The sequence below is a fragment of the Anabrus simplex genome, chromosome 2 (assembly GCF_040414725.1).
Source record: "Anabrus simplex isolate iqAnaSimp1 chromosome 2, ASM4041472v1, whole genome shotgun sequence".
NCBI lineage: Eukaryota > Metazoa > Arthropoda > Insecta > Orthoptera > Tettigoniidae > Anabrus > Anabrus simplex.
Window position 1 is genome coordinate 449,543,320 of NC_090266.1, and position 16,495 is coordinate 449,559,814.

The window sequence follows — 16,495 nt, forward strand, 5'->3', positions numbered from 1 at the left end:
GTTGGGGTATTAATCAGAAGTAGCGAAGACTCACCGTGTTCCACAAAAGATGGTACTACTCACAAGTATTGTACATCGTACAAGTAACGCAGACCTATGGTGTGTCTCACACAATGGCCCAACTCAGAGTCAACGCAAACCGAGAAGGTTCCCCACCTAGGTGTACTAAACACGGGCGCCGGTATTCCCGTGGTGTTCCTCACATAGTGGGTACTAATCACAGGCAACGCAGACCCATGGTGCTGCTCATATAGTGGTACAACTCACAGGCTACGCCCAGACCCGCGGTGTTGCACACATGGGTACGACGCACGGGTACTGGAATCCACCAGGACAGGCTTTTACTGCTACTAATCACAAACCTATTTCGTACCGAATTTAGTGGTACTACTCGCAAGTACAGGCAACCTATGGTGTTCCCCGCGTGATGGTACGATTCAAAATTAGTTTCATGGTTCTAATTCAGTCAGCCCTTGGCCGCCCCTTTTAGTCTCCTCTCACGACAGGCAGGGGATACCGCGGGTGTATTCTACATGTGCGTCCCCCACCCGCAGGGGGTAGTGTGTTTGGTCCGCGAGAGGTATTTTATTTCGCTCAAGTCCGCCGGCAAGCCGGTTAGGACCCCCCTATCCGCCACCTGGGACGCGCCGCGTGGGAGTATCACCTCTCCCCCTGCTACGCGTGCGTAGCAGGTTCGTGGACAGATTTGTTTTACGGCGACGATGGGATAGGAAACGCCTAGGAATTTGAAGGAAGTGGCCGTGGCGTTAATTAAGGTACAGCCCCGTCATTTGCCTGGTGTGAAAATGAGAAACCACTGAAAACCATCTTCAGGGCTGCCGACAGTGGGGTTCGAACCCACTATCCCCGGTTACTGGATACTGGCCGCACTTAAAGTGACTGCAGCTATCGAGCTCGGTAATATCCGTTTATGTGAAGCGCTGGTTTCGGCAAACGTGCCGTGGAATACGCTGATCATAGCTTGCACCATCCGAGATGCTCTTCGCATTATTTGGCCAAGAGAAAAACAAGATGGCAAGTTTTTACTTCTTTTGAGTGATATTGCGGTGTATATGATCAAAGCTGGTGAAGTATGGAAGAGTGTTTACCCTAACATGCTGCATGTAACTTGCATAGCCCATGGCTTACACAGATTGACTGAAGATGTTAGAAATAATTTTCCACGAGTAAACAGTATTGTTTCTTTTATGAGAAAGGTATTTCTTAAAGCTCCTAGCTGCACTCTCACATTCAAGGAAATGTTGCCTCAAACTCCTCTTCCTCCCAAACCCATCATCACTCATTGGAGGACATGGCTCAATGCAGCCCTATACTATGCCAATCACTTTGAAGACATTAAAAATGTTATACATTATTTTGATGTCGATGATGCACTCTGCATAGCGAAGGCTAAAACAGCTCTCACGAACAAGAACGCTGTTTCACTTCCCTTCAATAGGGCACACTTTGATGATCTTCCTTCAGCTATTGAGCGTATGAGTCGCCACCATTGCCATTAAAAGATTCAATATAAGTTGTGGACTCCATTTCAAAGCAGGAAATACCAGGACCAGTGGGTGAAGCCTATTCACTCAAGCTCACCAAAATTCTACAGTGGAACCCTGGATTTTCAACAATGAACAGTGTGTTGCAATACTTCAGGGAGAAGAAATTACTGACGAGGTACCATGGGGACCGAGAGCTATTGCTTCAATGAAGCTTGCTCCAATGACTTCTTGTTGTGTGGAGCGTACATGTTCCTGCTATAAGAACATTTTGAGAGATAACAGAAAAAGTTTTACTCTGAAAAATCTGGAAATGTATTTTGTTGTACAATGTAACAGCAAGTGAAAACTGTGTTCTGTGCTTCTGAAAATGTTTCTTGATGCTTTGGAAGTGACAAAAATTTAACCTACATGAACCATTTATTGTATTTGCGCATAAATATTCTTTGTTGTCTTTAATTTCAGTTGGTATGATGTGTTTGAAATGCTTTCATTAAGCCATTCTGTCCCATATTTTGAAATGAGTGGTATAGTTTTGTACTAGAGAGATGTGAAGGTTACAATAAAGTACAAAAAAGTTTGAATGAATAGTATAACTTTAGTAATGGTTGAAATGATCATTAAAAACTATTTCAGGAGGATAAAAAACTTAAAAAACTATTTTGAGCTATTAAAAAAACTAAAACGTGGTTTTTAAGAACCTAAGAAACCGGGCCCTACTTATTACACATGCCACATAAACTCATCGTCTCAGAAACTGAAGTGAACCATCAGCGCTGATAATCATGAACAAGCGATGTTAATTTTGTTCCAGATGGTTACTCTAACAATGTTCTAGACGTGAGTTTTATTTATGGACTTCCTGGCATTTTAGGGGTGTGTGTAGTTCATTTCGATATGACTTTTTACCGTTCAACTGTCAACTCAGTGGTTCCCATCCTTGAGACGGGTACTCTCAGGGGTATAGACCTACGACATAGCGTCAGGAAATAAGGGATAAAATGTACAAAGGAGGGAAAGATGAAGATTTAATAATCAAGAACACCGCGATTCAGTAAGACAAAATATAGTATAAGTTAGAAGTTGTGAAAGTAATTCAAGGTAGCGGTGCAGGATTCTTTCGTTACTTAATTTTCAGAAATGCCAGTGATCCTTAATATATATGTCGTCGCTTTTGTGCCAAAATAGCGAATGTGACAGTGCTCTTCCTATCCATTGATTCCCTTGAGACTGGTCAAGCCTCCGAGCCTTACGCTCTGCTTATCGGCGACATTCTTCAGATAAGAGTTATTAACCCCGTTTGTAATTGAACATTCAGATGAAATCGAGAGAAGTTAGGCATCTACCTGGTTGAACTGGCGTTTTCGTAATACTTGTGTATTGTATGTTCCAATTCTTACAGTAATTTTATAATATGGATCAATGGTTGCAAATCGTTACAGTAAACATCTTGAAACATAATGTAGAAGTAGTCGTTTAAAATTATCGGTTAGAATTAAATACACAGGAAAAAATTCAATGTTTTGAAGTAGAAGAATGAAGCGGCACAGAACTTCGAACAGGTAAACAACGAAAAGAAATACTCTGGTGATTACCTGAAGTATGGTAGATGAGGACTACACTAAGCCCCAGTGTTTGGTATGTTGTGAAGTATTCTCTAACGATAGAATGAGACCTTCGTTACTTCTACGAAATTTACAAAATACATTCCAGCTGCTCCAACAAGGGGCGCTGTTTTATAAACGCCAAGCAAAACAACTGAATAATGTGGAATCTTGCTTGTCGTCGGTTAACAAATATAATGAGCATGCGGCTGAAGCCTCCAGTCGCATTGGTTTTAATACGCCTGGAAGTTGTGAGAATCATACTGTCGCCGATAACTTAATATAAATTACATTAAAGACACCGTTCGGTGTAGGGTTGGAGAAGAAATTTACGCCCAAATTTAATACTGTGACGGTGCCCGCCACTATAATGTAAGGCCCGTGGAGGAGCAAGTTAGCATGGCCCCAGCCACGACTGATTTCACCGAGTTGGGGTCCCAACCGCTCACCATTGCAGCAATCTGGCAATCAGTGAGGATTGAAGCAAGAACACAACGCCAGCCTCCCCTGTCACCACTCCATGATATCATTTCAGGCCTTCCTGACGGTACCAGAAAAGACAAGAAGGTGAATCCAGAGCTTTCGGATTCCAGAGAACTCCAGGAGCTTCTGCTTTCGTGAAGTATCTGGAAGGGCTGTCCTCCCTAATTCAGGCAAGCCAGATGAGCTTTAGTGGTTGTGTTTAGTTTCAGTTCCGCCAGTGTTCGAGACGGTCCAGTTGAGTGATTACAGCTACGGAGCACTGGATCAATTGGTGGACAGTGAAGACTTAGTGCTGTTAATACACTGTGTGATCGTGATTAAATTACAGTGAGTGTAATAATGAACTGGTCTAGGGTCTAACTTACACTTGTAGAAGTGTTCACAATGTTTTAGTTTAGTTTGTCAGCGAGGGAGCGATTAACTGGAGTGACTGAAGGGTAAGTGAAGGGGAATATAGCGAGGACTGGTGTATTTGCGTGCCTTTGTTGTTGTATAAGCGAATATTAGTTAGTCAATCAATCATACAGTAAACGCTACCAGTTGTGTGTTCTTTTACCTACCCACCTTCACTTTCCAATACTATCCCTCCTTAGGATAATAAAGTATCTCAAATAATCATGGTCACTTCTGACGAACTTGAGGAGACTGCATTAAGTAGAATAAGAAAGAGCAAGTTATGTGCTATTCAAGTTGATGAAAGCACATATAATGATAATGTCACTGTTTTGATTATTATAGCGAGGTATTTGGAAAACAATGAAATGAAAAATTATATTTCGTCATCACCTGTCAGACTGCACCAGAGGTGAAGATATATTTAATGTTATAGAGTCCTATTTTAAAGAAAACGGCATACGCTGGTCTAATAATTGTTGTGAACCAAATCTATGTCAGGTATTTACTCCGGGCTTCGGGGTCGAGTTATGAAAGGTGCGCACAATATAACCTGGAGTCACTGTTGCATCGATAGGCAACTATTTCCTAACTAATTACAAGCCTTTCTTGATGAAGCCGTCAAAGTGTTAGATTTGATTAAGTCGAAGGGCACAAATGGATTCCAAAAACACTGTGTGATGTAGCTATCAGCTTGGATCGGGTGATATTGAGTTCGAATCCCACTGTCGGCAACTCTTAAGATGGTTTTCCATGGCTTTACTATATTCACACCAGGCAAGGATTTAGCTGTACCTTTATTTTGACGGCGGTTGCCTCCTTCTCAATTCTTGCCCTAACCTAATCAATTGTTGCCATAAGACCTGTCTGTGTCGGTGCGACGTAAGGCAATCTGTAAAAAAAAAATAGAGTGCTGTGCGAAGAGGAGAATATCCTGAATTGTTCCCTGCTTCTTCATGCAGAATAAGATGGAACTTGTGGGAAATTTCTAACCAGGCTATTCGAAATTCGACATGAGGTTCACGTTTTCGTTGAAGAGCATCCTTTAGAGCACTCTCAGGGGGCATGCATCACTGCATTGTGCGGTGCACGGTGCAAAAAGACGACTTCGCCTTGTTGATCAGAGTACAGACGCCCACTCCTTGATATGGAGCAGTAGTGCTGTCTCTCTCTTCCTCACGCCCCTCTCGCTCCGCCTGTCTCCCTCTTCATCACTTGCACCATAGCGCTCCAAATTCGATCCGATTTGACCCGAGCTTAGCCGAGTTGCCCCGTGACGACGCGCTGATCGGAGACCAGTGGGACCGATGCACTATGCACAGGACCTCTGCGCCTCAGCTTGCACGCGTGAGATTTTGGGCGTTTGAGAGGCCCTGCTTTAGAGTTTACTTCGAATTTCCACGACAGTGATTCGGTATGGGCTTTTTCATACACGAACAGGTATTTTATCACAAATCAACAAACGATATAATGTATGTCAAAGTGGCTTCATAACGATCTTCAATATTTCAGACAAAATACAGTACAATGCATGATTGAAAAGATTTTGTAGTTCTTGTATTGAAAAAGCCAATAGGAATATTTGAAACTGACAGTTTTCTGCCTGAGTATAAGCTTCAACTCGTCCAGGGATAATTACTGAATATTTGGAAGGACTAGAATCGTCCTTCGAAACATACTTTTCAAGGCCTAGAGAAGAGAACAGATGGATTGCCAATCCCTGGGAAGAAGAATACTTCCAAGAAGCCAGATTGTTATTAATCAACGAAAAAAGAGAAATTTATCAAAGTCTCAACTGAAAAACTTTCACTAGAAAATTTAAAGGGAAATTCGACATTAAATTTTGAGCAACTATCAATGCAGAATACAATCTACAATGAGTTTCTGTCATCCGTTGACCGGCAGGCGTGTCCAGCTTCTCTGCCTCCCGTTCACTAATCGCTTCCCGCTCCGCCGCATTGCAACAAGGACAGCACTTCGCTCACTTAATCCGTGCATGACATGAGAAAACAATTAAGAAAATTATTAGTTAAGAATTAATAAAATAAGCTCGTACCTTATGACAGGAGATGTTGGAAATATTCTCCTCCTGCATCCGTACGTTTCGACATGACATGCCTCATGAAACTCTGATTCTCACGTATAAGTTAGTCTTCCGTAATTGAGGCTATTTCTCTCCGTATATGTTCTTTCAGTTCGTCCAACATGTAAGGGATCCTTGCATTCACATTATTTATAACCTCCGTCATAAATAAAAAACACAAACGGTTAAATGTGGGAACCATGGCGGCCGTAAGTCCGTACTATTAACACGGTCATCAAAAATTTCCTCAATTAAGTTCAGTGTGATATTAACTGTAAGAGCGGTGGCAGAGTATTGCTGAAAATATCTATTTTGACATTCAGTGCCAGTCAGTTCGTAAGAAAGTGGTTTGAATGCATTATCCCTGTACTTTTGCGCATTATTTGTGTCCTGAATGAAAGATAGGTCATATAATTCTGTACCCATTCAATGCGCACTATACTCCGATCTGTCCGTCATGAAGAATGATTTTTATATGCGATTGGGTTTTTCTGTACTCCAGTATCTGTTACTCTGCGTCAAAACATACCCATGTAAATGGAACCATGCTTCGTCAGAGAAAATATTAAGCAAGGGTCAATTATGTCGTCATGAACATTTCGCAACATCCAATTACGTAAACGTGCCCACTTATCATGACTACGTGAATGCAGTTCGTGTACTACAATTACCTTGTTTCAAATTTAACATTTTCGTAGTCCACCATGCTGAGCTTTTCGAAACCCCGTCTTGTTGCCCAAGTTGTCTTAGGAATTTTGTAGTCGCATGTTCTGATCTTTCAGCGATTTCATTTAGTTTTTCGTCGTTAAGTACACGTTTCTTAACACTCCTCTTCTTATCGAGTAAAGAACCAATTTCTCTCAATTTGTTTACGAGTTTCCGCAAGGTCTCTCTGTGTGGAGGGCGTACACCTGGAAATTATGTTACTAATCGCCAATAGACTTCCCTGCAAACTCATTTTCCTTTTAATTATCGTACATTTACCCTTTCCTCTACCGTGTACACATGTGGATGCGTTATGAGAATAATACCTCGAAGTAATACTTCACAACTCTAGAACAGTTGGAGCGACTGATTTACACTTGATACACGTTCTAAGCATGGACTTGAACTGCGAAATGCGGGCATTTCCGTGCTGTCGCTGCGCTGTGTAAACGGGAGGTGACTAACAACGGGAGGCAGGTAAGCTGGACGCGCCTGTCGGCCAACCGATGAGAGAAACTCACTGTATTATCTGATATGATGCTTAAATTTCTGTTGACATTTACATGTTTGGGGCTACTTTTATAAGATATAGGTACCGCGATAACTTAAATGCCGTTTCAGGTTTAAGTTTATATCTTAAATCAGTTGAAACTGATTCTTAAAACAAATTCAAGGATCTCACCGAGCATTGGTTGTGTGTTTTGGATTTGCATAACAAAATATATTAATGAATTGAAATGTATGTCAATTGTAGTTTTCATAACTGATGCAATTTAGTTTCCCGTTCTCAGTGTATTAATCCGAAACTGATTGAGATTTAATTTCAAATATAGAGACCCAACACAATGCTAAACTCATTTTTCGATTACTTTTAACCCATTGTTTGGGTAATTTATCTCTCGTTGCAAGATATGAATTTGAAACAATAGCATAAGTATATTTTAGTTCAGTTTCAAACATTTTGCTGACATGGGGTACAGTTTACGCAAAATTGTTTCCGGTGGATACGGAAGTGAAGAAAGAAAGGAAACCAATGGTCCAATGCTTATATTCCAACTATACCTTCGAATTAATGTCGGCATAATGAACCCATAATTCTACGATGAAAACTAATTCCAACAATTTATTTCAGCTACAAACAACATTTTGAGAGTAGCCGTGATTTTATTTCAAGAGCCTCCTTCTCTCGTGGGAACAGAACTCACCGTGCCAAGCGAGCCGCCCTCTCGTTAAATGCTGGGATACTTCGGTTGACCTCGAGTACCGAATAATTTATCAATTTTGAAAAATCCTTCATAACGAGAGACTTTGGCGACATGGTAAATCCAGGAGTAAAGAATCTAAATGATTAATAAACCTTACGTGAAGATAGAATCCCCATGGTAAATATAAATGCAGTTAAGCCTGGAGGAATGTTAGCGTCCTACTTGCGGATTTACGTCACGTGTCGAGGCCAATGACTGAAGAAACACCTGGAAACGACATGTCAGAAATAAATTCATTACGCCCGTTGCAAGTATGGGCAAAATATGAAATTAACACCATGATGAATTATGAGTCTGTCCGAATTTATGGAATAAATTTCAAGAAAAGTGGCCCAGTGGATGTGGAATTAGCAGATTGCACCATCGAGCTTCATGGTGAGGATGGCATCATCTCAGAGAGTATACAAGAAATCCCCTCCACCTACTTGTTTCATTCTATCTGACGGTCTGGATGGTGAAACCCACGTCGCTCGTCTGCAAGAAAGTACGGGGTTTTGTTTTCAAAATCACTTATTATATATTCGTGTGAATGGTTCAAGTGGAATATTAAATGAAAGGTGATAGAAATTTTCCTGAGCTTCAGCCGATGAAAACTGTGAAGGCTTAGATACCTGTTTAAAATGCGCAAATGAGTTTCTCTCTGTATTACAATTGTGTGTGTTTGATATTGTCAAAGGGAGTCTGGAGGCTAGCCAGTGAGGTCTGATTTTTATTATCTATTTGAAACATCTGGCCAGCACTAGGTTGAACGAAAGCATGTCCTGGAAAAACAGTGGCAGTCGCCATTTGAGAAGGATGCTCGTCGCATGTAAAAACGCGAAGAAAGTGTGTCATTTGCGGTGTTAATCGATAACGAATGTAAAATCTGTGTATTTTAAGTTAGATATATAAGAATGTGATGTCTAATGTAGCCTTGAATGGCTAAGCACGAGGACAGCTGGCTAATTCAGTGCGTGTGTCGAATTAATATTTAATAATGATAAGGCGAATGTGTTATATTTCTGGTCGTCGTGTGAAACTCTTCAGGGCAGTAAAATCCACGTCGAGAAACTGTAAAAATGCGAAGTTTAAATAATGTGTTAACATTATTTGAGATAGTGTTCAAACTGAGTAAAATTAGGAAGGTGATAATGATCATGTAGTCGTGGTGGATGCCTTAATGTCGAATATCGTATGAGTACAGAAAATTTCTGTCGAAATAATAATAATAATAATAATAATAATAATAATAATAATAATAATAATAATAATAATAATAATAATATTTACAACAGGATAACATTTTTCTATGTTAAGAATATATTTAACAGATATGTTCAGTAAAACTTGCGTTCATCTCGAAATACAGTGGAGGATGATAAAGTTCTATTTATTCGTGGGAAGGTAATTCTTGTGACATCGTGTATGTCGGTGATATTGGAAATCACGGTGTGTTATTGTATTCTTGATGTCCGAAAGTTGTAGTAAAAACAACTGAATAGATCCTTATACAATTGTTCGTCACGGGAGTATTGAGGTTAGAAAAGTTTGAAACAGGAAGAAATGGATTGTGCCGGAATGATATGTTGAGATATTAGTTGTGTAGATGTTGGAGGCATAGGAAGCCTGTATTTCATGTGTGATGCCGCCGTGATATGCGATGATGATTATTTTTTGAGACAGGCTATATTTGTTGATGTCGAAGAATTTTTGAGACAGGCAGTATATTAAATGTGATATTTCTGAGGCAGGCTGTAGTGAGATTCCGCTTACAATCCGGAACAGCTGACCGGGTGAAGTTTGGTACGAAATGAGTGCTTTGTGACGCACATTATGATTTCATGTTAAGATCTCCCAGTGAAAAACAATTTCTGTAGAAGATTGTAGCTCTTTACAGTTAAAATCCAATTAACGATTTATGTTAAGTCAGCATAATGAATATTATATTATGCGACCTCAAAGGTAGAAGAGCATTTTGAATACACGGTTAGTGTTATTTGACTGTATTAACAAATTTCCAACTCAGTAAATTTCATAAATTACGAGACGATAACTTATCATTAATTCGGAAACATTGTGGGATGAGATATTGGACGTTATTAATGCGATAGTTTGGCTGTGCACACTCATTGATTTTCGCTTCAGTGAATAGTTTATGGATATGAATGTTTGAAATAGTGAGATGGTAGACAATTTTGGGCCTCACCCTAGAATTATAGTGTGGATTTTTGCGAGGGTGATGATGTCTGTTTTGGCGATATTCATGGTATGTTAGACGTGTGTTGAAATTCATTATTATTTTTCCTAACTTCATTGCGTATGTCGAGATCGTGTTTGAGTTGTGGATTGTTTGCCACACGTTATTTATTTTCAATTTCACGTTTTATTAACAAGATAGGCACTTAGTTTCATTTCCCGACTTGCGTTCATTCTGTGGAACGTTTCGTTGCGTGCTATAGTTTCGATAAGGTTTCCAGCTACATATCAAAGAGTGTGTTTGATGTTACGATTTTGCCTGACATTCTAGAGGATGTGTAGACGTTCCAGTTTCCGCTCGACAATAGATTTAGGACGTCACATGTTATCATAGGAGTATACTGATGATGAGACTTCCCAGTTTACGCTCGACGATAGATTTAGGAAGTGTGTGTGTACGTAGATATTAGTGTTAAGGTGTGTAGACACTAGGTAGGGCCGACGATAAGTATAGGGTGTAGTCTGTATATATTCAAGTCTTAGATTAGGTGTTTTTGCGAAGTGACTTGAACAATTTTAGTATCAGCAGCAGTGTATGCAATGCGAAGAATGTTAGCGAAGTGATGTTGAGACCATGTTTTCGCACAGCCCTTACCAGCTGGAAGGTGTTTACTTAAGATTATGGAACCAGTAGTGGCATGAACGTGAGGGTTGTCCAAGATTGGATACTGAGCTAACGGTGATTGAGTATGTACTGCTGTTTTCCACGCGCGTTTGAGTTCAGTGAGCTTTAGTTTTTTTATTTATTTACGGACTTAATTGTTTTGTCGTTCAGACGTCTGATGGCTTTGTTAGTGTGCGTGTTGACAATTAGCTTATTTATGTGAGACTTGAGTTACGAATGCGGGTTCGATTCGTCAGCTGGGAATATCTTTCATTTTCAATTTTTCGTTCTTTCATTTTTATAACAGTTGACTGTGGTCGATCAATAACTTAGTAGTTGGTTTGTTGGGACAAACAATAAGTAGATGGATCTGTAATGGTAGTCGGAGGTGTAAAGGAAAGAAATCCCTAGATTTTTGATTTATTTTACCATGTGGACTTGTAACTTTATTAAACTTAACGTAACCGTTTATAACCTGTATGTTGGTTTCATAAGAATATTTTTCAAGTGATTTACCACTTTTCTTTAACTTCAGTGTTTGGCATTTCTTCTAAATGCATGATGAATCAGTGTTTCCTGCATTTCGTAGTTTTGTTCCTTCAGAACGACGTAACGTAAGATCCTATCGGATCGAATTGTTGTTGGTTCCTTCTGAACAGCTGTTTGCTTGATGCACGTTTCAGCATCGGGATTATTCTATATCTTAAGGGTGTTACGAAATGTCAATACATGGTGGAATTATATTTTTAATTATGACTGTCACTCTTAACATCTAGTGAACACCAGGCTTTCCAGTAGTATCTCGCAGCCTATCCAAAGCAACTGATAATCAATTTGGTTCGATTAAGGGCCCATCCGGCGGGTGTTCTCATATCCAACAGGGTACTTGACTGGTGGACAACCTTAATTGAATGTAAATCTGGAACTCTACTTTTTGGAGGTCAGATTTTCCACGGATCGTGTGGATTAAATCTCAGTTATCGTTTGGATGGATAGGCGGCCGATTTTCAGGTTTCTTTTTCATTTTTCTAGTTTTCGCTGTCCACTAATGTGTTATATTTGTACCTTTCTCCGAAGAAAGTTCTTCGATAACTGTAGCTAATAAAACTAACGCAATGCAATGTGACTGTTTGAAACATTAAATAATTAATTTTTGATGAAGGATTTTAAAAAAATAATTTTTTGCATTTAATTAATTCAATAAAAGTTAGTAAGCACATATTTGCTCCCCAATTCAAATAGTTAGGCCCTCTTCTGAACCCCATGTTTTGGTTAAGATCGTGACCGAAATATTCCCGCTACGACCCCAAGATTTACGAGTAAGAGTACGATATTGCTCTACTGTAGCAGCTGTGGCCGGCCAACGATGGAATGGTAAGTTAAAGGGTTCATTAATAACCCATTGCAGTAAGATAACAATAATAATAATAATATATATATTGACGTCCGTTGATTTAGTAGGATATTAGGAGACGCAACTGATTTTATAATTTTGTCCTGCAGGAGATATTTTACGTACCGAACATAACGATACGCAGCTGTCTGATTTCAACCCTCTCAATTGCCCATGAATTCAGCTGGGATTGAACCCGCTTTCTCAGGAACAGGAGGACAACATCTAATCGACTAAGCGACTGAGGTATACACCTGCATCAACCGAGATCAGAAGTCTTCACTAATACCTAGCTGAAGGTAGTTATTCTTAATCCTGGAAAACAAATATACACACTGAGTAAGATAAAAGTGAGTTCTAACAAAGGTAACCAATTAGTTGGTGCTTAGGGGGTGTGGTCCAATTTAACTTAGACTTCTGAACGTTGCATCTCATGCTATGTGCAGCATTTCCCAAGGTCAGTGGCCTTACGACCTACAAGGGCGGCAAACATAATTCTGTTATTATAATTAGCCCGGCGACGGTCAAAGCCGCTAAGCTGTAATGATGAGGACTTGAAAAATGTAGAAATTGCGGGAGGCAGGATGTTTATAAGCCGCGTTTCCAATTCGCACGCATAAAAGAATCGATGGACTCTGAAGGAAACATAACTCAATCACAATATTTATTATTATGTTTTGACGTTTAACGATTAATATAACTGAATCATTAAGCTGAACAACGTTTAACCGACAAACGGTAAAAGTATACAATATTTTATTATGCTTTACCATTATCGTGCCTTAACAGAAACTGGATAGGTACGGTAATACCATCAATAGGCCTTGTAACGGTTTAAGAGGATCCGATCTTTATTTACTCTTTGCAATGTAATATCGATGGTTCTTTTAACACAGCGGTTTTGGATTATATTATTTCTTTACTAAGACTGTTTTTTTTCATATCTGTCATCCCTTTCTTGATACGTAACTTGTAAACGAACCATTAAATTTTAATAATCTCACGTTAAATATAGCTGGCGATAGTAAGCGATAAATGTTTCACCCTTATATCGTTAATAGTTTCTGAGAATAAGTGCACTGAATTTCAAAATAAACTTGTGGGAAACTAAATTGAAAGTAACGACACAGCCGCTCTCGCTGCCGCATACCCAGAGGAACATCTTCCAATAACCCAGGTAATGATTCTACCCAGAAACGGTAGCATTTCACACCGTTCAGGTGAGAAAGAACAACATACGACCCAAATCAATAGTCAGCAACAATGCAGGCTCAAGTATTGACACTAAACCGATGCGGAATTGTGCGCAATACTGCCACATGATGAGTTTATTCCGTCCTCCTTCACGCAGTCACCTGTCAGTATTCACGAAGGTTGAATGATGAGGTTAGCGGTGATTAGGGCACCGAACACGGCTTCTGTTCCGCTTCTATTTGCTGCGTCGTAGGATAGGTTCATATCAGCAATTTCTTCGATGGTGTACCGAAACGGAGCCGTTTTATACCGCAGAAACTGTATACTGCCTACTGGGGCTGGGGAGTTATTTTGCTAAACGAACGAAAATTTTGCGAATTCGCACTGAGCATTATCTCTGTCTCCATATATCATTCATCTCACTTCCCCTACAATCCCTACCCTCCCCTTCCCTCCTCTAATGCACACCAACGGGCAAAAATTTGCGGTCTGGCAGAGCGAATACGACGAGTTCGACAATTCTAACCCTCAAAAACATGCGTATGGGGTGGAATCCACCCCAGGTCATTTTATTTCCTAGTGAAATGTACAAATAACTTTCCTGTGCTCTCCCCGCTCTTGTACTTTTCTGGCTGGATCCCCGCAAAAGAGTCATCCTTGCATAATCTATCTTAAAATCTCCAATTAATACAGTCATTCATATTTTATAATATAATGATATGTGGGGTGGAAAACACGCCCACGCGTGTGTCTGCGTCCTAAGATCTGGCGCGTGTGCTTGAGGGTTAATCACGCGTCTCTTTTCTCGGAAAGAAAAACTGTTCTCCGCCAATCCGATTGCGCAGTCGTTCTTTATATAACACGAAGACCATCCGTGATATATTTGTCGTTGCAATTAAGTTACAACCGCTATTGTATTTTCACCATGTGTTCGGAAAGGAGATATTGAGTCCGTGGTCTGGTGCTTTATGTGTCAAACATGTAATTGACTATCACACATCGGTTGCAGTATGCACTTAACAATTAGTATTGCACGTATCCAAAATAATATTCCGTATAAAGTTTATAGTCCGCCTCTGTGGTGTAGTGGTTAGCGTGATTAGCTGCCACCCCCGGAGGCCCGGGTTCGATTCCCGGCTCTGTCACGAAATTTGAAAAGTGGTATGAGGGCTGGAACGGGGTCAACTCAGCCTCGGGAGATCAACTGAGTAGAGGTGGGTTCGATTCCCAGCTCAGCCGTCCTGGAAGTGGTTTTCCGTGGTTTCCCACTTCTCCTCCAGGCGAATGCTGGGATGGTACCTAACATAAGGCCACGGCCGCTTCCTTGCCTCTTCCTTGCCTATGCCTTCTAATCTTCCCAACCACCCCACAAGGCCCCTGTTCAGCATAGCAGGTGAGGCCGCCTGGGCGAGGTACTGGTCATTGTCCCCAGTTGTATCCCCGACCAAGAGTCTGAAGCTCCAGGACACTGCCCTTGAGGCGGTAGAGGTGGGATCCCTCGCTGAGTCCGAGGGAAAAGCCGATGATGATGATGATGATGATAAAGTTTATATCAAATTAATGAGACAATTTGGCACTACATTTACTGCATGTGAAAAATAAGAAATCGTCAATATTTTCGGATTTCCTGTGACAGTCTACCCTTAAACACGTTATGATTAATTTATATACGGTTAGTGGCATCATTCAAATTTTCAAATTAGTTTATGTAGCTAGTTACAACATAGTACTACTTAAATACACTGACTATACCATCTGAAAATTTCGACACATAAGCAAAACAATTTAGAATTTTTCCCAAATAGAACCCAGTATGTTGCTAAGAAATATTTAAACGACAAATGAAACTAAATTATATTCAAAATGTGCAGAAATATAGTGTATAATTTTCATTTGAACTTTCGTTATGTTGCACTCACACTTCGATTTTAAAGTCAGGTCAGCGTGAAACTCCAAAGAGGAGTCCGGCTCTATGGCTAAATGGTTAGCTTGCTGTCCTTTAGTCATAGGAGTCCGAGTTTGATTCCTGAGAGGGTAGGGAATTTCAACCAAAATAGGTTAATTCCGCTGGCGCGAGTGCTGGGTGTATACAGTATGTCGCCGCCAACATCATTTCATCCTCAACACGACGTACAGGTCGGCTACGGGCGTCAAATCAAATGACCTGGATCTGGTAAGCCTAACTTGTCCTCGGGCACTCCTAGCACTAAAACCCATAAGCGAAGTTCATTTCCACAGGGGAACCAGTTTTAATATTCTTTTTTGCTAAATATTTGGTGTACAATACTTGAAATGCTCACTGGTAACTTATATACTTACCTAGGTAACTTGAAACCTAAACAAACAATGTAATACCACGTACGTATTCATATATGAGTTTCACTTAAAATTTTCTCCTACATTCTGCATTTGGTGGTAGTTTTTCAGGAACATGTTTCTTTTGTTTCGAAGTATATATGCATTCATCATCTTTTAGCATATTTTCATTGCTATCCTAACAATTAATAAGATAAAACTTTCCGTCTTTTGTCTTTATTGAGTCGTTCTGAACACTGAGCATCGATGAAACAACACCAGAATCAGGTATATTGCACCGCATTAAAATATTGTTCTACTAGGCAATTATTTCAGGTATATGTATTAATGCCAACTGTAGTTTAGGACGAAACCTCGGTTTCTGATGGCATGCAGGAAAATAAATACTACACTGTACAGCAAAAATGTTGGTTACAGCGTTGTTCGGGTGAATGACTAAATTAAAACCTACTGTGAGAGCAAAGTGGTTTCGGCTAAACGTGCTTGCAAAACTGACATTTGCACAACACATGTCCTTTCACACCAGTCCGACTTACAAAGCCCAAGAGAAAAAGACGATCTTCCGCCAATGGATACCCCATTACCAGCACGGTCTTTTGATAAAGGAAATTCTTTAACTGATATTTCGTCACAAGAATTTAAAAATATACCTGGCACTTATTTGATGAAGATTATTTCAATAAAGCTTGGTTTCAGAAGATTTTAAATTATTTAA